At 39.4% G+C, this 27,197-nt stretch overlaps 1 long non-coding RNA gene across 1 annotated transcript in view; it reads right to left on the bottom strand.

The window, feature by feature from the left end:
- Positions 1-9,039: 9,039 nt before the first annotated feature.
- Positions 9,040-27,197, bottom strand: part of LOC141763043 (uncharacterized) — a 346,783-nt gene continuing 328,625 nt past the window's right edge. The window contains exon 3 of the long non-coding RNA XR_012592975.1: positions 9,040-9,091. This is a non-coding gene — a long non-coding RNA (uncharacterized LOC141763043). The remainder of the gene's footprint in view (positions 9,092-27,197) is intronic.

Genomic DNA, 27,197 nt, shown 5'->3' with positions numbered 1-27,197 from the left:
TTTTGACGTATCCCCGACTAGAAGAAAACGTACAACCATCACTTAAAAGTTGGTCTGGGGCAGTGGTGGAGGAAGTTAGTCGTCCCAAGTTCCCCAAAAGATTGGAGAAGACCACATCCCCATGCTGGCTTAAATAAAGGTCACTCTAGCTGCCTGACAGAGGCACCCGGACAGCCCGATAAGGGAGGAGCGACCGGCTCTCCGAAGGAAGCTAAAAGGTCACATTTGTGCTGTTAAGGACTCGGCGGGGTCGCCGCTGTGCCATCCGTCCACATGGGACCTCGGCGTGGCCCGGCTCCCTTGTTTGCCGAGGGAATGCACCGAGGTTTGGTTTGTTCAGAGAGGGGAATAAAATGAGTATTGATTTATGGAGTACAGCCGAGTAAAGTGGAATTGTTTGTTTGTATGTGGGTGTACGTTTGAGTGCAGAGTTTACGCTATGTCCTCTTCATCTCCAGCTTCCCTTATCGCTCTCACGCTAATATCCGCTGCTCCCTCTCACTCTTTTTTGCTTCCCCCCCTGACCCCCCTCCTCTCTCAGATTCCTTTTACCCTCTCATCATTCTCGCTGTCTTTTTTTCCCCTCCATCTACCTCTCCCGCTGTTTCAGTAATCTAGCCGACGCCGTAGTGAGTGGTTAGATGAGGACGAATTAATCATGTTTCCAAAATGACTCATCTGCAGGAAAACAAGGAGTCGGTAAAGGGCAGATGCACTGCTGAGCTGTGGTGACCCCTGCAAAATGGCTGCACTGAACATAATTCATTACAAATAGCCATGATTGGGTGGTATGTGTGCGCGTGGGTTTCATTTAATTGCGAGGTAGTCTTTGATTTCCATTTATTTGTTGAATTTATTTATGTAACAAACTAAACATTTCCAAAGCTTTTCTTTTGTAAAGGATATTTTCTCTGCTAGTAAACAGGTCCTCATATCCACAGAGAGTTGCTCATCCCTGAAAGGGGTCTTCTGCAGAAGGGCCTAATTGCTGGTCGGACGTTTTGCTTAGGGGACAAGACAGTGGCATGAAATATTAACCGAAACTCTTGGGATGCGAGCGGGGAGCCCATGACAGTTGGAGAGATTTATAATTAAGCAGGCGAGGATTAAAGACACAGACGCACACTCCCTCCCTCGACCTCTCTTTCCACCCCCCCGTAAGGCGGATACAAGCAGGCACGAGCGAGTATGAAGATTAATACACAGCTGGCCGGGCCAAACTGTACAGTCAGGAGTCATTAACGCCTTCACGCATCCCAGAGTGCGCCACAAGCATCGGGCCCCCCATGCCCGGAGAGACACGCTGAAGGTCAGGGGTCGTAAACTCGCAGAATGTTGTCTTCACAGACAGTTAAATTCGGCCCGCCGTCCTTCATGCTTGTCGGGCTGATCCAGGCGGAGAATATTGTGGCGGGAGCTCGCTTCACCTTTTTTGGTTTTATCCGGAGAAACGAGCCGTGCGATCCAAAGCGGTTTGCAAGTTTAGAAAACCGTCACATATTAATGATGTATGGCTTTTGACACATTTGTCATGTTATTATGGAGTTCTTTGACAGGAAGCAGTTTTACGAGGCGCGTGGCAGATGGTGCAAGAGACACATCCGCTCAGACATGGCTCGCATAAAACAACTCTGGGTGGCTTTTCAACCAACATGGATGGATCATGGAAAATGCAGGGGAATTGTCACACCCAGGACTTTTAGATATGTTGGATCATTTGGATACAGCTGTGAAAATTGCGGCTTTTTGAGGTGAGGTGTCTTATAATGGAAGACACGTTCACCCATTTTCTACAGGCTCTGAACGAAAAAGAGAGCCCACCTACAGTAAACGGTTCACTCTTATTCATAAAACTGTGATTGCATGAAAACGTTTGTTGTTGGTGCTGTCAGGTGTTCTTTTCAATAATTCACCCATCAAAAATGTACAATCAACAAAACATGCGAGTCGTTTTTTTTTTGTCATTTACGATGGCAATCTTGGGGTCCAATGTGTAGTGCTCAATATCTCTCAGCAAGTCGTGGCAAGAATTTATAGCTCCATGTAGAGCTGGGTGATTTAGCTTGTAAATAATATCTTGATATTGTTTAGGCTTTATTGTGATATACAATATATATCTCCATATTTTCTCTAAAATAATATAAGTGATGATTTACGATCGTGATCATTCCAGCAAACTTATCTGTAATTTCTGAGATTTTGTACTATCATATTTAAGCAAATTTTTGTTTTTGGGGAAATGTATTCTTATTAAGTTTTCTAATTGTTCACACAATTTAAATTTAAATTTTCTCCGGAATACAGTTTGCACTGCAGGCGGTAGTTTTTTTAAAAATTATCATTCATTTTATTTATTTTTTATTTATTATTGACAGACTTACCGACTGACTTATTGAATTTATGTGAAATTACTTCCGCCGGAAGATCACTTTTAATTTGAAGTCAGTTCTTGGTCGCTTTTATTTTGAAGCCAGTTTTTACACGCTGTTACAGTAACGCCTTATATATAAACGTACTGCAAAATAACGCGGGGTGCTAGTTTGACCGTCTTTTTCAAAGTGGAAGTTGGCATTTTCCATCACTTTTCCTGACCTCAACACTTATAAGCTTCACTTCTTTGACTCTCTCCAAGCTCTTTCCTCTTAACCCTCCGGATACAAAAACACACGCCCCAATATGCACATGCATGCCCATACGCCACACACACACTTTAAAAAAATGATGTGACAATTAATAATTGTACTCATTGTTCTCGATATAGCCGTTTACTACATGCCACATAGAACTAGAAGTGCACTCAGAGAGCACAGACCTCCACCAAAGCAGGATTAAGAACTACACAAAGAAGAACTTTCTGCCACCTAATAAGACTGAAGGAACTCGAGGGATTTTAGACAAAACAAATCTTCCAACAGTTGTACGTGTCATTTTGTACTTCATCACATCAAGTTTGAACGCAGACGAATCCACTGTCCAGGGGGCCCTTTCCTAACTAACCACCAGATTTTGTGGAAAGCCTCCTGTTTACAGTCAAACCGGAAAAAGACATAATTTCCCTATTGTGAAGGTAAAAAGGATTTATGTTGCTACAGTTACATAAACACATCCCCCTGAGTGAAATTAACACATTGCTCAATTTCTTTTCAAAAACAAAGAAAAACAAACAATTTCTGTGTCATATTCTATTCAGCTTTTAATGCTGCGTTTAGGCGACAGCTCTACCAAATCCCTCCCTCAGCTCTCAGTCAGAGGAACTATTATATCATTTTGGTTTTGTTGTGTGTTTTTTTTTGGTGTCTAAGTACAGATTGTGCCTTTAAACACTGCTGCCAACAGGCTTGCTGCATCTTTACAAAAGTTTGTAGCATTTTCTTTTTTGAAAGAGAAATATATCTGGTGGAAAAATGAGCAGTACGCTGTAACTCTGGCCTGCGGGGCACGGAGCTGTGAAACACAACACATTAGCTTGTCAAAGTGGACGAGGTCATTTGTTTCCTTTTATTACTGAATTAAAAGCTCTGTTGTGAAGTTGCGTCTGCTCGCACACATGTTTTTCGGGTCTATTTGTGCATGTACTGCTGGTTGTGTTGTCCTACGTGTATGTCTTTAGGATGCAAAATGCATGCATGCATCTCCGTTTTCATTCATCCTACCGCTTGCTTTTTCCATGTGTACCGTGTGTATGATTGATAGCATACTTACGATACATAAAGAGAGAGAGGGAGAAAGGAAAATGCATTTTGACCCATTATGCAAGAGTAATGAATCTCCACAGGCCCTGCATTAAGTTTGCTCTGACTTCTCTAAAAAATTGTAAGCACAGCAAAAATGAGTCTGTGCATACTTACATGAACTCAGCAATATCTCTCGGTATCTCCAGCTATTTTTCCCGAAAACCAAACACACACACACAGAGAGCCGTGACTACAATTCAACTTGAAGCAAGAGTGAAGAGAAAAAAAGCAATAATGTTTAGAGTTTGCCAAGAATTTAGCAAGATTTGCATAGACGTTTTATGTCCCAGAGACATGGAGAGTTTAACGGCAATGTGCATGTGTCTGAACACTTTTAAAGGGGACATATCATGAAAAACTTTTCAGTGCTTGTGCACTTACATTTGGAGTGCAACCCACAAACTGTGAACTGAGAGAACCCAGTCAGTTGCATTTTTGTGGGCTGCCTGGATCAGAAAACATGTGATTCAACAAGCCAGTCAGATTTGGCTCCCCTTCCTATGTCACATGCAGGCTCATTAGAATATACGGCCCACAGTTTGAGAACTACCTTTGCAAAGGTGAACTACATTTTTCTCGCAAGCTATATATACTATAAAAAATGTGTCCCATGTGTGCACTATATGCATTAATAATTAAGGCTTTACCAAATAGTCTGACGCTTCATTCATAACGTTGACATTTGAATTATAATTATTAATAACTTACCTTAGTCCACCTTCTCTCTCTCTCTCTCTCTCTCTCTCTCTCTTGCAGCAAGTGATGTAGCGCTCATTCCTCGTCTCTGAAATTGTCTCAGTCTTCAGTCCTAAGGTGGAAACAGATAGATGTAATCATTTCCAAAAATAACATGTTTTATCTAAAGAACTTTCTGCTTCAATCCATATTTGTTGGCATTTAGCCTTTCAAAAACATCACTTTGTTCATTATGCTACGTTATTACTATTACTACACTGGGTGGCTGCGTGAAAATAGTTTTTCTAAAGATTAGGGCTGTCAAAGCTAACGCGATGCTAACGTGATAATAACTCAAATTTGTTTTAACGCCACTAATTACTTTATCGCATTAACAGAACTTGCGATTTTTCGGTTGTAAGGGACTCAGCTTCAAAGCTAGAGTGAAGATACTGATGTCATATGAAATTATAAAACCTAAGGAATCCATTGTTACCAACCATGTCATAGTAGCTTGTTGAGAAGGAGCCTAACTTGTGCTAAATTTTAGCGAGGAAAAACTGGCATGGCCATTTTCAAAGGGGTCCCTCGACCTCTGACCTCAAGATATGTGAATGAAAATGGGTTCTATGGGTACCCACGAGTCTCTCCTTTACAGACATGCCCACTTTATGATAATCACATGCAGTTTTGGGCAAGTCATAGTCCAGTCAGCACAATGCCAGCTGTTGTTGCCTGTTGGGCTTGAGTATGTTATGATTTGAGCTATATTCCCTTTAAAGGAGTAGTGAGGAATGTTAAGTACACCTGTTGCACCTTATGCCGTCAACAATGCTTTAATAACATTCATTTGCATGTTTCTAATGAAGCACACCAACACATAAAACTGAAATCTGTGCCAAATAGGCGCACACACACACACACACATCCCACAGGAGCTCCCGTCAAGTGACAGAGCATGTCGACTGCACTAGGACACACTCGCACGGCAATGCACCAGTGCACAATTTTTCTTGTCAGATGCCAAAGCAATCATGCCACATGCCAAAGAGCCCCAGCCATATGATTTCAGAGCTGTCAAGTGTGTGTGCATGAGTGTGTGTGTGTGTGCTTGTAAGAAAGGGAGTGAGCTTGCTCTGTCACCGGATAGAGTTCAAACAGTCATATGTAACTATTGTGCTCTTGTCATATGTAACATGTAACATGCATGTACTGTATCTACTGTTCAGTGTACTGGTGCCTGATTTGGTCGAAGCCTAATCATGACACACATGACGCTCCCACAGAGTTTAGCATACGAATGATATCTTACGATTTCATTCCTCATTTTTCGTGCCTTTTCCTACGAATGTCCAGCAACAAGAGACAAACGTGTCAATTTCCACCCCAGTCTTTTCAAAATAAACTTCCATTAAGGCAACAAGACTACTTAGTTAGGTTTAGGAAAAGATTGTGGTTTGAGAATAACTACAGAAGTAGCGCTACTTAAGTACGGAAGTAACGTCAAAAATAAGTCAACATTTAGGTTAAAATAACTATGGAAGTGGTGCTACTTAAATACGGAAGTTACGTGACAAATAAATCAACTTTGACTTTTGGTTTCACATGGGGTCGAACACCGGTCTCCTGGGCGGAACAACGAAGCTAGTTTAGGTTAGGTGTAGGCAACAAAACGACTTAGTTAGGTTTGGGAAAAGTCCGAATTGGTTAGGTTTTGGCAACAAGGAAAAGTACACCGGAAGTAGCATAACTTAAGTACGGAAGTTACGTGACAAAATGTACTGAGTTAGGTTTTGGAAAAGATCGTTGTTTTGGTTAAAATAACTTAAGTTACGTGACAAATAAATCAACTTTGACTTTTCGTTTCACATGTGGTCGAACACCAGTCTCCTGGGCGGAACAACGAAGCTAGTTTAGGTTAGGTGTAGGCAACAAAACGACTTTAGGAAAAGATCGAATTGGTTAGGTTTTGGCAACAAGAAAAAGAACACCGGAAGTAGCGTAACTTCAGTACAGTAGTTACGTGACAAAAACTACTTAGTTAGGTTTAGGAAAAGATTGAAAGTCCGATGTTTTTTGACCCACCCATCCACCCCGACCTCCTCCCTACGCAGCGTTTGTTGCTTTTTATACTTCATGATTACGTGGATAACATATGAATTGATTTTTCTGGGTTATATATGAATTACAGTGCATTATTTTTCATAGGTAGAGCTACAACCGGTGTATGAGAACAGGTTTAGAGGGCAGACTTTAAAACAATTTGCAGCAGGTAGGGAACTAAATACAGGAAAACAGTAGAAAATAACTTTAATTGACAGCTCTATAATTTTCATTTGTTTCGTTGATTAAAATGTGTGGATTAAGCAGATCCTAGCAACAAATCGGGGGATTTAAAGATGCTGTCAATCTGTTTATTATGCGAAAACTAGTAAAACAAACTGTTAATGAGACTTTTTCCACAGTTTTAAGAAGGAAAAATCACTGTGTCTGGGTCCAGTACCTATAGAATCCACCGGAGAGGTAAGAAAATGTGTGTTTATGCATGTCTCGCATTCTGTCTTCCACTCCATGTGGGTGTTCGCCACCCAAACTTCGCATTCATATGCAGCCTATGTTCCCCCTTCGCAAACTTTCCCAAAAAGTTCTGACCCACTTTTATGCCTTCTCTTTTGCATATTGGTAAACACATTTATGAACATGTAACTTCTGTATAATCAGTTTCCTGAGTTCTACCCCCATAAGGTCATCTGCTTCGCCAACTGCCTTATCTCTATCTTTTAGAACAAAGGGGATGAGAGAGACTGATTAGGGCCTTCAGTTGCGTCGGTATAAGCCTTCAAAACTTGTCTTTTGCGTGCATATTTCGGTGTGTGTGTTCTCTCCCGTGGACCTCTGGGCCTCGAGTGTGTGTCAGCCTTGGACCAGAAACATGAAATTTGCATTCTTTAATTAACATCCAAGCATTCACTGGTGGTTGTAATTCCGAACTTGGGCTGCCGCTAGTTTTTGGAATCACAAAGACAAACAACCCTGGAGGGGATTTTCCGGTTTTCACTTTCTCCCCTTTTTACTGTCTGCGAATAAAAAACAAACAAAAAAAAAAAGCTGTGAGTAACTTGACTTGATTGGGTGACATTTGAGTGAGAGTTAGAAGCAATTGTGTTAAAAACAACAACAAGGCAGCACAGACGGATCGCCTTCGGGATTTTTTATTTTATTTTTTCTGTTGGAAGATAAAAGGGGCTCTTGTGCTAAATGTGATAGAAAAAAAAGTTTTTTCTCCCCGGTGACGTGGGCGAGAATGTAAGGTGGCACGAGGTGTCAGGTTCGGCTAGCGGCGGGGGGGATGCATGGCTATGATATGTTGTTTCCCTTTGTAATGACACAAAACAAGTAAAAAGCTTTGGGGGGGGAGCGGAATTTCCATTTCATCCGCGCTTTCAAAAACATTGGCTGCATTTTAACTGCTGCTTCAAGTGACAGGTCACCAGTGTAAAAGCATTTTCCTTTCTGTTCTAAAAAAAAATAAATTCCAATTGTCTTTTCTATTTAAATTTGTGTGTAAATGACAGCTGGTAATCTTCTTAAGGAAGGAAAATGGTTTATTTCAAGCTGAAATAAGCACCATTTGTAAGATGCTGTTGGTGCTATTGAACACCTGACCTCAGCTTTACACATTATACTCAGCTCATAAGAGTCTCTGGGAAAAAAAATGTTCCAAATAGCATCTTATTAAACGGAGAGCCAACATTTAGCAGCCCTGCAGCATCTATTTGCCTCAATATGTTAGGGATGTAACCAAATACAAACAGAACACATAATGCGCTCTGAATTCGTGCAGTAATATTAATTTTTCTTGTTTATTTGTTTAACACGTTTGCCTCTAACTCATACCGGTTGGAACTCAAACAGACTCCACAAGCGCACTGCTGGAATCTCTGGATTTTATAGCAGTGAATCCAATCATCCATAAACTAGAGATCAAATAAAGGTGCTCCTTATGAATTCAGATGTTAACAGGTATCTAATTAGTAGCTCATTCAGCATGACTTCCCACAATGCTAATTCACAAAAATGTAATCCAATACGGGTTAAAAACCGGCCCATTTTTGCATATAGCTTTGTTATTATTTTTCCCTTTTCATAGGGAAATACTAGACCTATATATATTACACGGTTCAAATATTTTATTTTATTTGGTATATTTTGAGAGCAGCTAAACTCATACATATAAACAAGGAAGTATAAAGAGTGACAAATGTCGTGTAGGGAGGAGGTTGTGTTGGATAGGTGGATCAAAAAACACCGGCATTGGGCCCAGGAGACCGTAGTTTGTATCCGGTGTGAAACCAGAAGTCAATTGTTGACTAACTTGTCACGCAACTTGCGTATTCAAGTTAACGCCACTTCCGTAGTTATTTTAACACAAACTTTGACTTATTTGTCACGTAACTTTTGTACTTAAGTAACGCCACTCCCGTAGTTATTTTAACCCAATTGTTGACTTATTCGTCACGTAACTTCCGTACTTAAGTAACGCCACTTCTGTAGTTATTTTAACCCAAACGTTGACTTATTTGTCACGCAACTTCCGTATTTAAGTAACGCCACTCCCGCAGTTATTTTAACCCAATTGTTGACTTATTCGTCACGTAACTTCCGTACTTAAGTAACGCACACTACGTAGTTATTTTAAACTAATTGTTGACTTATTTGTCATGTAACTTCCGTACTTAAGTAACGCAACTTCCGTAGTTATTTTAAACTAATTGTTGACTTATTTGTCACGTAACTTCCGTACTTAAGTAACGGCACTTCTGTAGTTATTTTAACCCAATTGTTAACTAATTTGTCACGTAACCTTTGTACTTAAGTAACGCCACTCCCGTAGTTATTTTAACCCAATTGTTAACTAATTTGTCACGTAACTTTTGTATTTAAGTTAATACGACTTCCGTAGTTATTTTAACCCAAACATTGACTTATTTGTCGTGTAGCTTCCATACTTGTAAAAAATTGAGGAATAACGTTTCGTAATATATCATACGAACCGTTGCATGAGGATGCATTGAATACAGATGTTTTTGTGAAATGAACAGATGCAGATGCAAATAATTCTTTCGCAATATGCATCCAGTTAACGTTTATAATGGCCAATCAAAACACTCCAATTTTGGAGGCCACAATCACATTTCTTTGCTAAACACTGACAAGCCCTTACCTTTTAACTCATTTTCTTTGATGGTAATAGCCTGAATAGGATACAGTCTCCCTGCACTCTGCTTCTTTATATTTTTCAACATTGTCTAGAACTACCATTAATGGCGTAGCCAGCCTGTCCTACTGAAGCTTATTGTAATTACTTATCTCCTGGGGGGTACAGCCACCAGGCAAAACCAGCTCAATATTGTCCAACACAGTATGTGATCTCATATCTGCTGCTTCTACACCGGCTGACAATTTCTTTAAACAAATAACTTCCAGTGCAGTACTTGCGAATCATTTGCATTAGTTTTAAGTCTAACTGGTCACATGGGAATCTAAGTGGATAAGTGGATCTTCGGCGCAGCGATGAGAGAGACTAAATGCAGCTTCTTTCTATTGGTGATGAGTCAGTCATCTTCCGTTCTGATTCATTCTACTGTTATTTGTGTGCCTGTTTTAGAATCAAGTCACAAACACCTTAGACCACGTCCACGTCATTTAAAGTGATTAAAGACTGCGGCAAGAAGGGAATTAGCCTGGTTTTCTTAATTGCTGACAGATTGAAATTCTGATTGACTGTATGTGTTCTCATCACCTTGACGTACGTGATTCTGGCTTGTGGTAGCTGCGTGGATGAAAATGTTTATCTGTTTACACATACACAGTATTTATTCAGATTTTTAGACATAGGTAATTTTTGAATAATCTGCTGCAGGTAAATTTTTTTTTCATTTCTAGATAGTTGCAATTTGGGACATTCTTCTACCGACACATTTCAATATATTACAATACATATATACGGTATATTGTTCTTCCTTTTAAAGAAAGCAGAGCATGATTGGGTCATCACATTAGTCCAATGAGTGAGCTAAGATACAGTGTCACCTTTCTCTCTTATCTAATAAAAAACAAAAAAACAAAAATGTGCCACCTTTTATGTGGAGGTCAAGTCAGCGTTGATGGTAAATGTAGTCAATTGAAGCAATAAATTCCTAAATACGTGCTATATTTACCCAGGAAATTGAGTTTTTCTAAGCAGACACTGTGAGGGCCAGATATTCAAATAATAAAAATGTAGGCTTAATTCGCCAATCACTCTTTAATACTTTCACTTCCTAACAAAATTGTTATTTCTATTAGCCTAAATCAGTGTGGACAGACTCCTAAAAACATGGGAAATGCATAATGATAGACCTCCGCCAAGGAGGCAGCTCACTGAGGAATGATGGTTAAAATCTCGTAAACACTCATCTTCCTTAACCTGTTCTTCTTAAATGGAAAACACACGTTTAATATTGTTATATTTACTGAAAATGACACAAACGACAGCAAGTAGGAAACTCTCAGCTCTCTTTAGCGATCTCCCTCCAACCAGCTGACACCTTATTTAGGTTTTTGTAGTGAAATGAGGACGTATCGTATAGATAACCGGTTGCACCCAACTACATCACTGTCACATCAAATGACGGCGCTGGATGAAGGAAGAAAAACTGATTTTGCAGCTGCGAACTCAGCTTTCTTGTACAATAATAGCACGCACTGAGGAAGTTATTGCTTCAATCCAATACGCACATTAACATCCGCACTGATTGGACATAAAAGGTGGCGGATTTTCCCTTTAAAGTTTTTTTTATGTTTAAGTTTTCTTTAAATGTAACTTCTGCAAATTAGTTTGGGGAATTTAATTTTTTCGGTTTTGGTTTCGAAAATTTTAAACTGTGAAGACCTCTAGTAAAAACAATTCTTGAGCATTGATTGAGCAGTTGTATGCCAGTTTTTAAAAATTAAAAAGATCTTCAAAGGAACTCACAGTGGCTTGTTTTTACCGGTGGATGTTCAGTGCAAATATATATACAATTTGTTCCTTAATTTGTTCTTCCTAATTGTTCCATACTGACCTGCACAGTTACATAAAAAGGCTTGAAAAGGCTTTAAATGAAAATATGTGTAAGTATGTGGCGAAACATACCGTGAAGATGAAAAGAAGCAAACTAGCCGGAGTGATGCACTGATGTTGTTTGTAGCACAGCACTCTTAGCCCTGAAGCCTGATGCTAAATGAGCAGCTTTCTGCAGGGATCCTACTTCAAAATTGTGCCCCTCCGTGGCTGCTCTATTTCGGACTGATTGACATCACTGATGTGTCCGCTGCCGCTGATTACATGTGATGGTCATGACAAGGAGGGGGGGGGATAAGACCTCGCTGGGAATAGATACACATACACGCGAACTGCACTCACACAGAAAGAACTGAAGGAGGATGATGTCGGAGTCATGCAATATGTAATACGTTTCCAGATATGTTGACGGGGCGACATCAGAGACACATCTTAAAGAACACAGTTGCACAACCACGCTATACATCTTCAAACACTTTACAAATCAAAGCTGTGCAGTTTCTTTTGCCACACACACATACTGTTCCTCAGCTCGACATCCAGTTTATCTGACAGACTGAAAGTAAGAAAGTAAAAACGAGGCAGCGTGAAAAGAAAGTTGAGTAAAAAAAAAAGAAAAGAAGATAAACAGAAAAAAATGTGTTTGCGAGCGTATGTGTATATGACAAAGTGGAGTTAGAGGGGGAGATGAAGGAGGGCAGAATCAGCCTCGGCACGGAGCGATGCACTACTAATGACGTAATATGTTCTCGCTGCTGCTGGTGGAGGCGCAGGAAAACTGGCACTAGCTGTAGGCTACAACAAGCAGCCTGTTGTTTCTTTTCTTTTTGTTTTTCAATGTCTTCAACTGATTTAAATGTGGTCTCTTCCTCACCATCATCCACCTCTTACATTAACTTCCATTGCTTTTTCACAATCTGTCTCAATCTCAGCATCTCTTCATTTAATTGTCTTTTGTATAGGCATGTTTATGTGTGTGTGAGTGTACATTTGTATCACAATATTCCTGTAATATACACTCACAAATCTATTGCATCTGAAGATTTCCCACAGATTTGGATATTCTCTGAAATTAAAGTTGTAAATTTACGAGAAAAAAGTCAAATCACTATGCTGGCTACTTCTGAATAGGTCTAATTCACGGCAACGTCTCTTCAAGTCCAGGTGCTTATTATAATACGGAGGTTCTGGACTAAATTCTAGAGTATTTCATTATTGAAAAGTACGACTTGATTATGTCATCCACTATAGGTAAAATACATGGTTAAGTGGCGGTGTCTGTGATGTGATGAGGTTGATCCAACCATGCAAAGTGAAGTGATGTGGTTCCTTGACAAAAAAAAAAGAAGAAAAAATCAGAGTTTTTATTTTTTTCTCGGAAATTTGTGACTTTAATTTTTGAAAGTTTAGAGAGATTTTCTTGCAAATATATGACTTTATAATCTCAGAGAATATTCAAGTTTTCTTCTCGTAAATTTGTGAGTTTTATATCACAAATTTACTACTTTAATCTCATATTATATCCACGTTTTTTTGTTTTTTTCTCTCGCAAATTCACAACTGTAATCATGGAAATTAATTTTTTTTTGGAAATATTCCCTCTTCCCCCATTTTTTTTCTTACCTACAATAGCCCTAATGTGCTGTCATAGCATGTAGTTTGGAGACATTTAAGATGTGATAAATTCACATGATAAAGGAACATGTTATGTTCATATATTTCACATGTGCACATAACAATTTCCAATATCATTTCATATGTAAAGCGCATGTGAAATGTGAAAATTCACATGTGCTTTTTTTTAATACAGGTATATCTGGTTTTATCGGGTCATATTTCACATATGATATTTAATATATGGAATGTGAAAACATACATGTTTCCTGTGTGTTTTTGTGTTTTGTTAGAGGTCATGCACAGTACCTAAAGTATTGTGTGTGGTTGTCCTGCATGTACACTGTGTGAAGTGGGTGTACAAATATTAAAGGAAGCATTGACTTTTTTTTTTCATATTCCGCATCCACTTCAGACCCAAATTAGAATATAAATGTAATTAGAATATATATTTACATTTTTAATTAAATTGACTCTTTTTCTCCCAGCCTCTTATTATGAACAATCCAGTCTTTAATATTTCCATAATTTAATCATTTAAAATAATTTATATGAGCCTGCATTTATAGTCTGTGTCCCTTTCATCTCATTTTAATTAAATGGGATATTTTACTTAATTTCTGTTCTCATGCATAGTTCTTTAAGTCTTTTTAAATAATGATGCATATTCTCATCACTACTTCTCTAAATTTCTAAAATCAACACTCAAAACTTAATCAAATTAAATAATAATATGAACTTTTTAAAATGTCTTTTTATAGAATTTGCACATGCTTTGTCTTTAAAACTATTTTAACTTGTGTAAAAAGCAGCAATTATTTTACCATCATTTCTACCAGCACTAAATATATAACTGTCATTCATTCGTCTATGATCCTGTTCTTCAGATTATTATTTTTTTTGGGAATGTGTCTGTGTCACCGTTTCAGAAGTAATCAATAATTAGAGACATGTGACATCAGCAAAGTTCTATCAGTAATTTCCAGTTGTCACTTGTCAAAATGTGACATGTCACTTTTTTTTTCTCCTCCAGTCACACTGACATAAATAGAAAAAAAAAAGATGTTTCCTGTTATCTCTGTCTCACACCAGTGAGGAATCTGATTGGCTATTTGGTGCTGCGTAAGATTGGTGACATTGCCATTCATGTCTGGGGATTACGGGTCTCTCCAAAGAGAGGGGGAAAAAAAGGTACTGGGTTGACATCTTCACTGTTATTCACTTAGTGCACGGCTTATTACCGGTTGTATAGAGAGCTGAGTGAGATGACAGAGAGAGCAGAAGAGAACAAATACTCTGACAAACAGCATACCGCGGTGGCAGTAATAGCAAGCAGTAAACTATTTGTTGTTAAATATTATATTTTGCTTCTTGAATTGAATGCCTCGGCAGACAGTAAATATGCTTCTTTTCGTACTTACAATAGAAAGGAATAATCATTTACTTTGAAAAAATCTTTTTTTATAGGATCACTGCATAGTTTATAATGGTTTATTTAGCCTAATACAACCAATATAATTCAAGACTATTTATCGGAGCAGGCTGTTCTCATACACCGTTCGTAGCTATATACTTATGAAAAGTAATGCACTGTTATTCATATGAATCCCACAAAATGCATGCTGCAAGTTTTGACTGGAAATCTGGAGATAAAGCTTCTCGATCTTGGGATTTGGCCCTTCAGAGCCCTTGAGTTCGCCGCCGTGTAGGGGCCAGATTAGAAAGAGGGCCTGACTCAGAAGGCCGGCGTGCTCAAACATGTCTGTTGTTTGACTCGGCTCACCACTGTTGATCTCTGAAATCCAAGGCAAGCTTTCAGATCTGACGCCTTTGTCATAAGCAAATGGTTTTGGGCTGATTAGCTGGTTCACACAAAGGCCACATACTGTAGGTTCATGCATAATAATAAATGTTATGTAACAAAACCGGCAACTGTACGACCATCTGTGATAATAAATGGACTTTGTGCTCAACCAAATAGAGCAATATTTACAGAGAGAATATTGGATATTATGGATATGAAGTTGGATTTTCAACTGCGAATGAAAAGACAGCTTGGTATTCCTTTGAGGACACAGGAAGGGTAAAACTGTACTTGTTGTGACAGACTTGTCTGTCGCCGCCTTTTACACAATCACTGCTCCATTTTCCAGCCGTTGCTAGGATACCCAAATCCAATAGTTTTTCGAGGTCAACTCCCGCATGTCTCATCCAGAAACAAACGGGACGCTAGTAAATCAAAAATCTATCCCTAAATCCTCTATGACATCGTATCCCTGACTATCCGTTAATCCCCGGTTGTCACAGTCGAGGTAGATCAAAGTAAATAGGAGGCAATCGCCGTGATGAAGTTTTGCCAGGAGCAGGCGTGTGAACAGAGAGGGGTCCACCGGTGCTCCTGTTATCTGCCCGACTGCCCTTCAGCAGGGAGAGCATCCCCTTAATCACGATTATCATGTTGGAAAACTGACTTTTAAAAAAAACATCCTTAACATTCAACTAACTTAAGGGCTTTTTCATACACAAAAACTAGTCCTAGAAGCTGTTTTTGAAACTTAAAAAACGAATTGCTTTGTGGGTAATGTATGTGCCAAGGAAGAAGAATGTGGGGAACAAAAAAATTGGTTCTGCTGCGTCCATTTGTTCCTTTTCAGGGTTTGAGATTAACCAGATGCTGCACTGCACGACTGAACTTTTGCCCTGTTTCTATCTATTCCTGCTGCTCGCTTTCAAAGCACAATGCTCGAGGAATGGTGGATTTGAGGGTATTAAGTTGCATTAAATTGCAGTTTGCAGTTTGCACCGATACCGGATCAGATATCGGACCGATACTGACTCAAATAGCTGGATCGGGAATAGGTGACACTGGGGCTAATCGGTTCAATTAAATTATAAGTTTATATACTATAAACATTATAGACTGGAATTTAAATTGCTGTTTAAATTTTGACTAATCTTTTGCTGCATAAAAAGGTTTACAGTTGAATTGTAATTTATGTTAATTTTTACCAAGTTGCTGATGTTTGATATATTATTTTAATAATTTAACAATTCAGTAAATTTATATAAATGTATTTAATTGTTATGTTTGTTTTACAAAGTAAGGAAGGAATGTTTAAGTCAAGCCTGATGTTGCCTTACACATAAAAGAATGATCCCAGTCACTATCGGTACTCGGTATCGGCCGATAACCAAAGCGCAGGTGTCGCTATCGGTATCGGGACTGAAAAAGTCGGGTCAGTGCATCCCTATTTCTTTTTAAACTGTCCATTGTGAGTTTGACAATGTTATAAGAGTTCAACTCTATATTAGCGGAGGACTTTAAAAATGGCAAATTGGCACCTCAGTCCCTCATACTGAATATAATATTCACCTACAGCACGGGGTGATTGGCCATTGTGAACGCTACTTTATGTACCGTGGCTCTGTAAATCCTCTGATGGGTACAGGTGTTATAATATGATATGAGCTGTCTCGTACTTGCAGGAACAGTCAGGCCACTCACTTGTAAACACATGGCTCAGGGCTGATTGCAAGAAAGTGCACAACTAATGCTGCACATGCATGCAGAGAATGGCAAATTGGATAAACTTTAACCAGTCAGGACATACTGTATCACCTCATCATTGGAAATAGTGATGAGTTTATTTTATTTTTATTAATTTATTCCAGCAGTACAGGCTGCTTATTTTACATTCTTTCACTAAAGGCATACAATTTACAAAAGGAGATTTTTTCGTTCATGTTTTTATAAAAGCCGAGTAAAATCTCAGCGAGGCACGAGAAAAAATCTCCTTCAGAGGATTATTAAGACGGGATAATAAAACCTGGCGATTGCTATGAATCATTTGCATATGTTATTTATTGTCAGTGGTTATGGCGGTGCAAATCATCACGCTGTTTGCATAAAAATGACAAAACAAGGACACCTTAAGAGGAACCTGCGCTTCGTTCTTTGTCCTCAGGACAAGAAGAATCGTCTTTTCTAAAGGACACCGTGACCCTGACCCTCGCCGTACTTGTCTTTAATTCGGGTCATGGGTGATTTTAGTAATCGAGTATCTAATTGCAGGTTTCTGTGGGGAAACACCCATCAGCTAAATGGCTAAAATGTAAATGATTGTAGGTTAGTGCTGCACTTTAAAATGTGCCATTAGTGGCTTTGAGACCGGCTGCATGTCAAAGCCGTGATGATCATTGAGACTGAATGAATGGACCAAGATTTAAAAGATGCACGATTCAAAATGAATCAAATATTTGACATGATTGTATCAGAAATGTTATTCATGGTTTTAAAATATGTTTGTGTAACTATTTTCACCTCTGTATATGTTTCAGTAATTGTCATTATTACATCCTGTTTACATTCAGTTTTCCTATCTGAAATACTGTCTTCAACAAAACTACAAATTGACATTACTATTTTATCTTTACTTATGTTCATATTTAAACCTGCAGTAGGCAGAATATTTTTTGGCATCATTGTGCAAAAATTCCATAATAACCTTTCAGCGTATTGTAATTCAAGTGTTCTGAGAGAAAACTAGACTTCTGCACCTCCTCATGGCTCTGTTTTCAGGCTTGACGCGTGACGGGAGTCTCTGACCAACCACAGGTCATTTCAGAGAGAGAGAGAGAGCGTTCCTATTGGCTGTTCGTTAAAAGGAGGCAGCTGTCAATCACTCACCGATCAAACGGTCAAACTAGGCAGCGCAGATCAAATATTAACTGATATTCTGTTACTGTAATGCTTATTTCTCACCTTATAGTAACATTTTGCTTTTAGTTTGACTTGTGTAAATTCCCCTTTTATATATACATATTTTATGAGCATTGTCAAAGGAACCTGAGACCAAAGATTTTCATTGCCAATGACTGTTTTCTTGAACCTTATTGCTGCCCATTTTGAACTTAAATATTGGCTGTACGAAGTGGTTTTAACACATAAAATGATTCTTTTCTTTGACCACATTTCAGCAGTGGGGATGCCTCTTTTACAAGAGGCATGTTGGATTTGAATGTATCGTCATGTCTCTGATGTGATCCGTCTCAAAACCAATTTGCCTCGCACTGGCCAGCACGCAAGTGCAAACAGAGATTTCCACGGCCAGTGCAAATGAAAGAAGTAATCGCCTTCAAAACTCATAAAAGGGACGTTTTTCCCACCGGGACACTCTGAGGAGACGGACCTGTGCAAGCACGGCCTTTATTCATACCGCGCGCACGTGTGTACTGACCTCGGCCGTGTCCATGGGATCCAACCGCCTTGGGAAATCTGCTCCAAATTGGACCATAAGCAGACCTGAGTGCGCTTAATGTGTAGTTGATCAGGAGTACACACCTGTAGCCGGAACACAGGACAGTGGAATAGATTACCAAGCGTGAGCGATATTGACATGCAGGATTATTCTCAGTTCAGCGTGGGGATGAGTAGTTCAGGTCCCCTGTGATGTGGGAAATGAGAGTGATTGAACATGTACATCCTCCCCCCCATGCTTCCCTTGTTAATGTGATGCTGTGTGGAATTCAACCCCCAAGAGACTGGTGTCCCGTTAAGGAAGACGGAATACACAATAGCATACAAACACCCATGGCAAATAGAAACCATTTACACTTGTCAAGTCAAGTATCTGGATAAGATGTGAATCAATATATGTAGTCTACAAATGTGATTGCATCCTTCTTCATTTCCCTGTACTAGATGCAAATGTATTATTTGATTCATTCAGGGGTCAACCCCCGACGCAGAGCGGAGGCGTCTCTCATCGCTCTGAAGGGGATTCTTTCACAACAGTGACCCGCTAGCTGAACATTATCCAGCTTATTACACGGCTACTTACTGAAGAAATCAATAATTTGACACAAAAACGGTCCGCCAGACTTCAACATCAGAACTACGCCCATAGCAACGGTCTGCTATACAGAAATTACAGACCGCAGAACGCCGTGATTGACCAATCAGAATCGAGTTGTGTAATAAATAAGATTGCCATTATCCAACCGTGGATTCTGGCACGCAGCTCTTTGATCTGCCGTTTTGCTCTGACAAATAGTTCTCGTCTGCGTTCAACATGAGCGTCTGGGCGAATGTGAAACATAAAAGGAGATGGTTCCGTTTTGACCTGGGAGTGAACCGGTCCAAAAGTCCAGACCAGAGAAAATCCACTATCTCCGTCACATATTAACGGTCAGCGATACACACCGCCTTCTTCCTCTCCATTAAGCTCCCTCTACGCTGTCTTTTACTCGATCTCTGTCACTTTCTTCCCCTCTTTCTCCTCTCCCCTTGTCCATTAAAGTCATTCTTTGTGTCACTCTTCCCCTTCCTCTGTCTCTCTTGTTTCCGGGAGGCTGCCATTTGCCGCAATTGAAGCCTCTTTGCTCACAAGGTGAAAAAGAAAACAAAATGTTCCTGATTCTCGGCACAAAATCGCTCATTCACACCCATTATCCTTTACCCCCCCCCTTCTCCCGGTCTTCACTTAGCATCTCACTTTCACCTGAACCCCAAATGCCAAATTTTAAGCACAACTGTGTGTGATTATGAGAAGAAATCTCCCTCTGGCTGCTTTATTTTTACACATCATTATCAGCAGAGTTCATGTGGGGCCAAAGACGATTTCACTTCTTGTATCTCCTCTGACGACTTATGATGCTGAGGCGCTGCTATCAGGCCGTGCTGGTTAATTGTATTTGACAATTGCAAATAGTACAGCCATGTTCTAATAATTATGGCTGGCAAATTAGAAGATGGAAGGGATACAGGATAAAAAAAAGAGGAGTCCCTTTTTTTTTTAAATTTGTCAGTCCAATTGAAGGTTGACCTGAGGGACACGTAATTATAATTAGCTAATTTTTTAATGATGTGTAAGTCCTGCCTCTCATATTGCACACGCACGGACAGGTTCAAACATTTGCATATGCAAAATATCACCAAAAAGTACACACACACACACACACGCGCTTGAAGCCTCACAATAAGTTTGGCTGCGGCTCAACAATCCATTATGCGTGGACTGACCCCGGAGGCTGGAGCGCCCTTTCTTTCTCTTTGGTGGTGACGGTTCCCCACAGCCCGAGCTCAAACTATGAAGCGGCAAGACTTCACAAGTGGGGGTTGGGGGGGGGGAAGTAACTTCAAAGGTCGGAAGATGATTTCCCTCAGATCTCCGCTCAGTGTGGTATCGCCATGACGCACGCAAGGCAATTGTCTGCACCGTTAGACCTCACAGACTCCGACCCTTCTGCCTTGAATGCAGATATGAAATACAATATGATGAAGAAGCCATATTGAAAGAGGTTTACAGATGCCTGGTCAAATTATTTGTTTAACCTTTATGAAATAAGATATTAATATAAAATAATTGAATGCAAATAATTACACTTTTATTTATTTAATTTATTTTATTTATTTTATTTATTTTATTTATTTTATTTATTTTATCAATTAACAAAAACATTTAAAAAAAATAGTTTGAAAGAATATGAAATTATTTTAGCTAATTTGTATGTATTATATTATTTTAGCTATTTTGAGAATTTTTTATCCACTGATGGGTTGAGAAGAAATGTTTGTGTAAAGCGTAGGGGTGTAAGAAAATATCGGAAATATTGATTATAGCGATATTATGTTTTGTGATATTGTATTGATTCTCAAAAACACTATACATTTTTAATTAAAAGTTTAATAGTAATTAATAGTTTACATGTAGTTTACATAGTTTATTTTATTTATTGTGGAATGAGGCCCAAGTTTGTGGGTGATACACATTATTTAGCATCTAGAAAAATAACTATGTTTGATTTGATATAGCTTTTGTATTAGACTCACACATCATGTTAAGTTAAGCTCCAGTTTGACCACAACCTGCGGAGCCGTGGCTTTAAACCAAGCATGCACAGTTACGACCTTTAATGATTCCATTAGCTTCGCCTAATGTTGTGTATATACAGCGTAAAAGTAATGATCTATCACACTATTATGGTCCTGTTTTGAAATAAAGCAGATATGCCTGTAATAAAGCCAACCATGCCAATCATTCGGAGATGAGTCCAACGGAGTTTGCAGGCCACTGAGGCTGCTTCCCACGCAGCCTAAATATTGTGAATCTCTGGTTCAGTCCGAGGTTTCACCCATTAGAGACGACTGCGACGGACACATATGGTAAAATAGACGGTTGATTGGATGCTGATGGAGCTTTTTGCTCTGATGATGGCATTTGTTCCTTGCTCTGTCCCATAACCAATACTTGATCTCTAGTGTACCAAAAGAAAACTGTTTTACTATTGCCATTATTTCTGCACAATATGAATGCATGGATTTTGATTTAGATAACAATATGGTTTAAACACGACCTCTTAGGGGCAAGAAACTAAATTGATTCACCATGTATTGTGATTTATTTCATTACGATTTTTAAATACATCCACTCTCATCTACGTGGTCAAATGGGCCAACGCTACAACTGTAGAGCACCATATACTGACATTTATGTTAAATGCATTCAAACGGCCCCGATGGAGCTGACCATGAATGTATAAAGAGAATGGAGCTAGCGGAAGAGCTAGAGACGGACCTGGCAAAATTAGGGTAAGTATACGCATGTAACTACGTGCGGTTTTCAAAATAAGGTGTTAACAAAGGGAACTCTACATATAAAAAACATACATGGAAATAAGATTGATTGGATTATATTCACCAGAAGTATAAAACATTACATTTCCCTTATAAGTTAAAATGTAAATATCACTAATTTGTTAAGGAAAGTTGATTTTTGGGGTTGCTGGAATTTTTCAATTTACTGTATTAATTGTGATATTTTCCAAAGTAAAGGTCCCCAGAAGTGTATGTTTCAGCTTTTTCCCACGGTCTGGTGTTAAAAAAGTTAATAAAAGTCACAATAAATCGTAATATTGAATTGCAATACTTAAAAATCGCAATACATATCGAATTGGCACCCAAGTATCGTGATAGTATCGAATCAGGAGATACATGTAGGTGTATCATCCTGGCCCTACTACATGTGTATGTTTTTCTCATGCTAAGCTAAGCATATTAAAGGCTTTGAATCAAAGCAAACCTGTCATGCTATGCGTCTCCCCTCTACATTGTCTTGTAATAAAAATCCTAAGCAGCCCTTCTACTGCCATATCTAGCCTTTTCCAGAAAGGTAGCCTTGGATTAGGTCTATTTTGGGGTCATGTTGTTCCAGTCAGTGTGTATTTTTTCCCCCCACCTTCGGGATATTTGAACCTTGGCACCGTGTTCTGCTGAAAGTGGCTGATTGTTCCTTGCACAGGGTCATGGAGGGAAATCACACAAGAAGCGGAATTACATTATAGCTTATTTGGAGGCCACAAGGTTTCACGGGAGCCATCCATCAAATGTTTGAGGCGGGGGTTTTTTGCAGCCCATAAAGAGAGGGGATTCTGCAAACACTGCATAGTCTCAGGTAAGTTCCGCTGAGCAAATCAAGTACAGAACACAAACGCTCACCTCTTTGCACATGGGCATGGCTGGCAGGCCCGGGTGAAAGATCACACCGGGAACCCGTGCCCTGTGATTACGACTGCAGCTTAAGGATGTAGCACAACACTTCAATATGCATTTTTAATGTCTTAGATGACCCAGGCTATCAGCATATTTTGCTTTTTTTTAACTGGATATGACCTCTGAATGAATCCAGTGCTAGAGTAAGGGACTCAGCTGCTCTAGGTACAAGTGTTTGTGGTGCAACAAGACAAAAACAACCACATAAGCTCAATTTACTACTCAAGCGAATCTTGCCAATACACAGCCCTATGTATGTTTTTACCTGACAACCGTGTGCGACTATAGGTCATTGGAATAACGTGAGAAATACTCAAGCAGCAGCCTTTTTCACAAGCTGCTTCATTTTGTCTTAGCATATGTTCTATGATTGAATTTGCATGGCTGATGTACTGCGCACATTCATTTTCGTTTTAAAAAGGTAAAACGGCGTCTTGTGTACTGAGGTGCTTATTAATAATGGGGCATGTCCTCGATTGCACTCAGCAGCAGAGAGACGCAGGCTAAGCCACACACCACAGTCAGCCAGTCGGGAGTGCCCTAATGGCGCTGCTGCGTGATACATGACATGAGAGTGGGCAGCATTTTACACTTTGGACTTTTTTATGCCTTCGGATGGTTTTACATCACGTCCGGGCGCGAGGCGCCAGTTAGCACATTTACAACTATTATCCCCCTTCATCTCAATAAAAGTTTCAATTACAGGACAGAGATTGGATCAGATAAATGGGCCGTGGTGGTGAAATACTGTACGCTCGTATTCTGAGCGGAGAAAAAAAAGAGACGGCGGTGATTCACGTGCGATGAGGCTGGATTTTTTTGTCCATTAGGAAACAGGCAATGATGTGTACATGCATGCACAAACATACACAAGTGTGTTTAAGCTGTTAATGAAAGTCGTGTAAACGATGTGGAACCGAAGCACTTATGATGCATAAGAAGTGTCTGATAAATTCGAGGCAATTAAGGTTTGTGTGATGGCGTAAATAAGCTGAAGAAGCGTGCATCAGTATTGGCAGGAAGAGATTAAAAATAGTGGTTTATTTATTTTTTTATTGTATTTAAAGTGTGATATTAATTTTGCATCAAGAATATGGCAAGGGAACAGACTGTTGATTATGTTTCCTTTCTGCTGTGTTAAAAAGCTAGATTGACATTAACATAATCACAGATCCATGCACATGTATATCTATAGATTACACTTTGTCTTGGCGGATTTATCTCACAGCTGTGTGTCTTTGTGTTGCTTAACATGGCCTGGGTATCTGGAGGAAGAGGAGGAGTTAGCTCACAGAAAAACTCTTGGACAAATAACGCTTTTTTTGTAGCGCAGCTAAACACGGCCAGCATGAAGCCCCGGGACTTTAAATCTTAATGTTCAAAAAGGGAAAGATATTGCAGGCTCACGGAAAAGCTTTAAAGTAGATCTGACACAATAATGTTGAAAATCTGTGTACGGCATTCCAACTAGGATGTCTTCCACTTTTTTTTTTTGTGTTAAAAGTGCCAGTGTTGGAGCAGTTAGAGAAAGTAAAGAAAGAACTGATGCTAGAAATTCTACAGGGTCATCCAGTTAACGTGCTGTAAACACCAGAATATTTAATATACACTCAAAGGATCTAATGGTGATTACAGGATCAAAGGTCTAAGCGTTGCCCACTACAAACAGAATTTATTAGAAACACTTAAAATAAGAACATGAATCATTCATGAAGCGGAGCAGGACACAATTACCTTTTCAAAACAGCCACAGATTCAGCCACTCCTGAGCCAACTTCCCATGCAATACGTCAAAGGATTTGAAACAAAATAAAATATTGTTATCATAACATTCAAAGCAAATCTGCTTCCTCTCTCTAACTGTAATCGCATGATGCCTTCAAGTACCCAATTCTGAATTTCTGTGCAAAAAAATTGAGCAAGCAAAAAGGCTCTTGAGATATTCTGTCATAGAGTAATGTCTGTGGAGGATGAGGAATAAAATACGTCCCTCAGATCAAGACTCCAATGGGATTTAAGTGCTGCAATTTGGGCAAATCATAAGGCGTACAACGATTCCATATTCAGAGTTTTCTATTGTGTGATTGACGTAATTGACAGCAACTCACACACACACACTTCAGTACCAATGAAGTACAGTACAGAATGTACTATATGTGTGTCAGATGTGTCCTTATAGAGGTTATGCTGGTTGTGCAATGCTCAAGGCTGTTCTCATACACTGTCTGTAGCTATACCTATGAAAAGAAATGCACTGTAATTCATATATAACAAAATCAATGCTTATTTAATCCATGTTATTGTGGACCAGGAAGTAGAAAGAGCCATAAACCCTGCGTAGGGAAGAGGTCGAGGTCTGGGTGGATGGGTGGGTCAAAAAACACCGGACTTTTGGACAGGAAACTGCTGTTCGTGTCCCGTTTGAAACCAGAAGTCAACATTGATTTATTTGTCACGTAACTTCCGTACTTAAGTAGCGCCACTTCCGTAGTTATTTTGACCCAAACGTTGACTTATTTGTCACTTAACTTCCATATTTAAGTAACGCAAATTCCCTAATTATTTTAACCCAATTGTTGACTTATTTGTCACATAACTTCCGTACATAAGTAGCGCAACTTCTGTAGTTATTTTAACCTAAAGGTTGACTTATTTGTCACATAACTTCCGTACTTAAGCAGCGCCACTTCTGTAGTTATTTTAACCCAATCCTTGACTTATTTGTCACGCAACTTCCGTACCTTACGTAGTTATTTTAACCTAAACGTTGACTTATTTGTCACGCGACTTCCGTACTTAAGTAGCGCCACTTCCATAGTTATTTCGACCCAAACGTTAACTTATTTGTCACGTACCTTCCCGACTTAAGTAACGCCACTTCCGTAGTTATTCTAACCCAAACGTTGACTTATTTGTCAAGTAACTTCCGTACTTAAGTAACGCCACTTCCATAGTTATTAAAACCCAAACCACGATCTTTACCTAAACCTAACCCAGTTATTTCCTATGAAGACAGAAGTTTATTTTGAAAAGACTGTATGCATGTAACGAGCGGAAATTGACATGTACTGCTGGACATTCGTAGGAGAACGCACGAAAAATAAGGATCACTTTTTGTAAAATATCATGCGTTGTATGAGGATACGTTGAATGCTCATACATATGGGATTACCACTCTGGGTTCTTTCTTATACATTTATTTTGGTGCAGCCTTTGGAGACTATCGGTCCTAATTCTCAATTTAGACTGAAAGTTCCAGCTGAAAGATTCAAGTTATTTTTTTAGATAACTGCAGATGGCCATCAGGGATGATAACATTCCCCCTGTCCTTCACTCGAGAGTCCTTCTATAAGGGTCAGCTGGATAAAACAGCAGTGAACCCAATAACACAAGTAGAGTCTTTGCAACTTCTCTCCATTACAATTTCCATTTTACCTTCACACATGCACTCCCGGCCGCTTAAAGCTGGTATAACAAATCTCTTTATCCCTGCTGCTGTCTTTACAAACATAATCTCTAATTCAAGGAGGAAATCATTCATAATGCTGGCCAAGGTTATTTAAATGGGCGCATCAGTGGAGAATATTCCTACTGTTTCGGGGCACTAAAAGCATATGCTTTAGTAGATATTTCAGCTTAGTGTACTAAAGTTTAAGTCTGATCACACGCTTCATCTGCAGGCATACACGGCATTGTATTACCTCTTATATAGTTCTACCATTCCCAGCTGCTTTGCTACCGGCTGACTAGTTATATATGTAGCTATAGCTGTTATAAAAGAATGCATTACTTTTTAGTTAGAGGCCCCAATGACTCCTGCACCCCGGTAAAAGTATCTAGGACACAAACAGCTCTTGATTATTTCTCTAGCATCCATGATGACAGTTCTGTACCCTTCTCTATCATTTAAGATCCACATAACATACCGATTTTGCCACGCGGATAAATCTTTCATCATTCACTTCCGCGCTTTTATAAACACTGTCATACCGTACGCATCCTCTTAACCTTCCCCCAAGTCATCAGTGTCTTATTCAATAAGTATGAGTGGATAAATTCTAATCATTGGATACACACTCGATCTCAGGAGGACGGCTAAAAGCCCAGCCCGGTCGCACCAAATTGCGTATGAATGACACTGTAAGGTATTCCATGTGCCATGAGAACGCCGTTTTTGCTTTTGGCGTGCCATTTGACGCCAAGTAGTCCGTACAGACTGCAATGCAAAACACATCGGCATGAATATGCTACGCTCAGAGCTAGTGACTTAGAATAAAGAGTGAGGAAGACTGGAGGACTTTCAACCAGGAGACCGGTCTTCATGTCCGAGTTATTTTGAAGTTACATTAGTGAGTAAGTAAGTGTTTTACGTACTTATGTTACGTTGTTTACGTGTGTATTTGACTTAGTTCACATAGTTATTTTAAGCCCAACCATGATGTTTTCCCTATATTTAACTCTAACATACACAGAACTTTCAACCAGGAGACTGTTGTTCGTGCCCCAAAGGGTTGTTGAG

This window comes from Sebastes fasciatus, chromosome 24 (genome assembly GCF_043250625.1).
Source record: "Sebastes fasciatus isolate fSebFas1 chromosome 24, fSebFas1.pri, whole genome shotgun sequence".
Lineage (NCBI taxonomy): Eukaryota > Metazoa > Chordata > Actinopteri > Perciformes > Sebastidae > Sebastes > Sebastes fasciatus.
The sequence above is the reverse complement of the archived record's forward strand: the minus strand, read 5'-3'. Positions and strand labels throughout refer to the sequence as shown.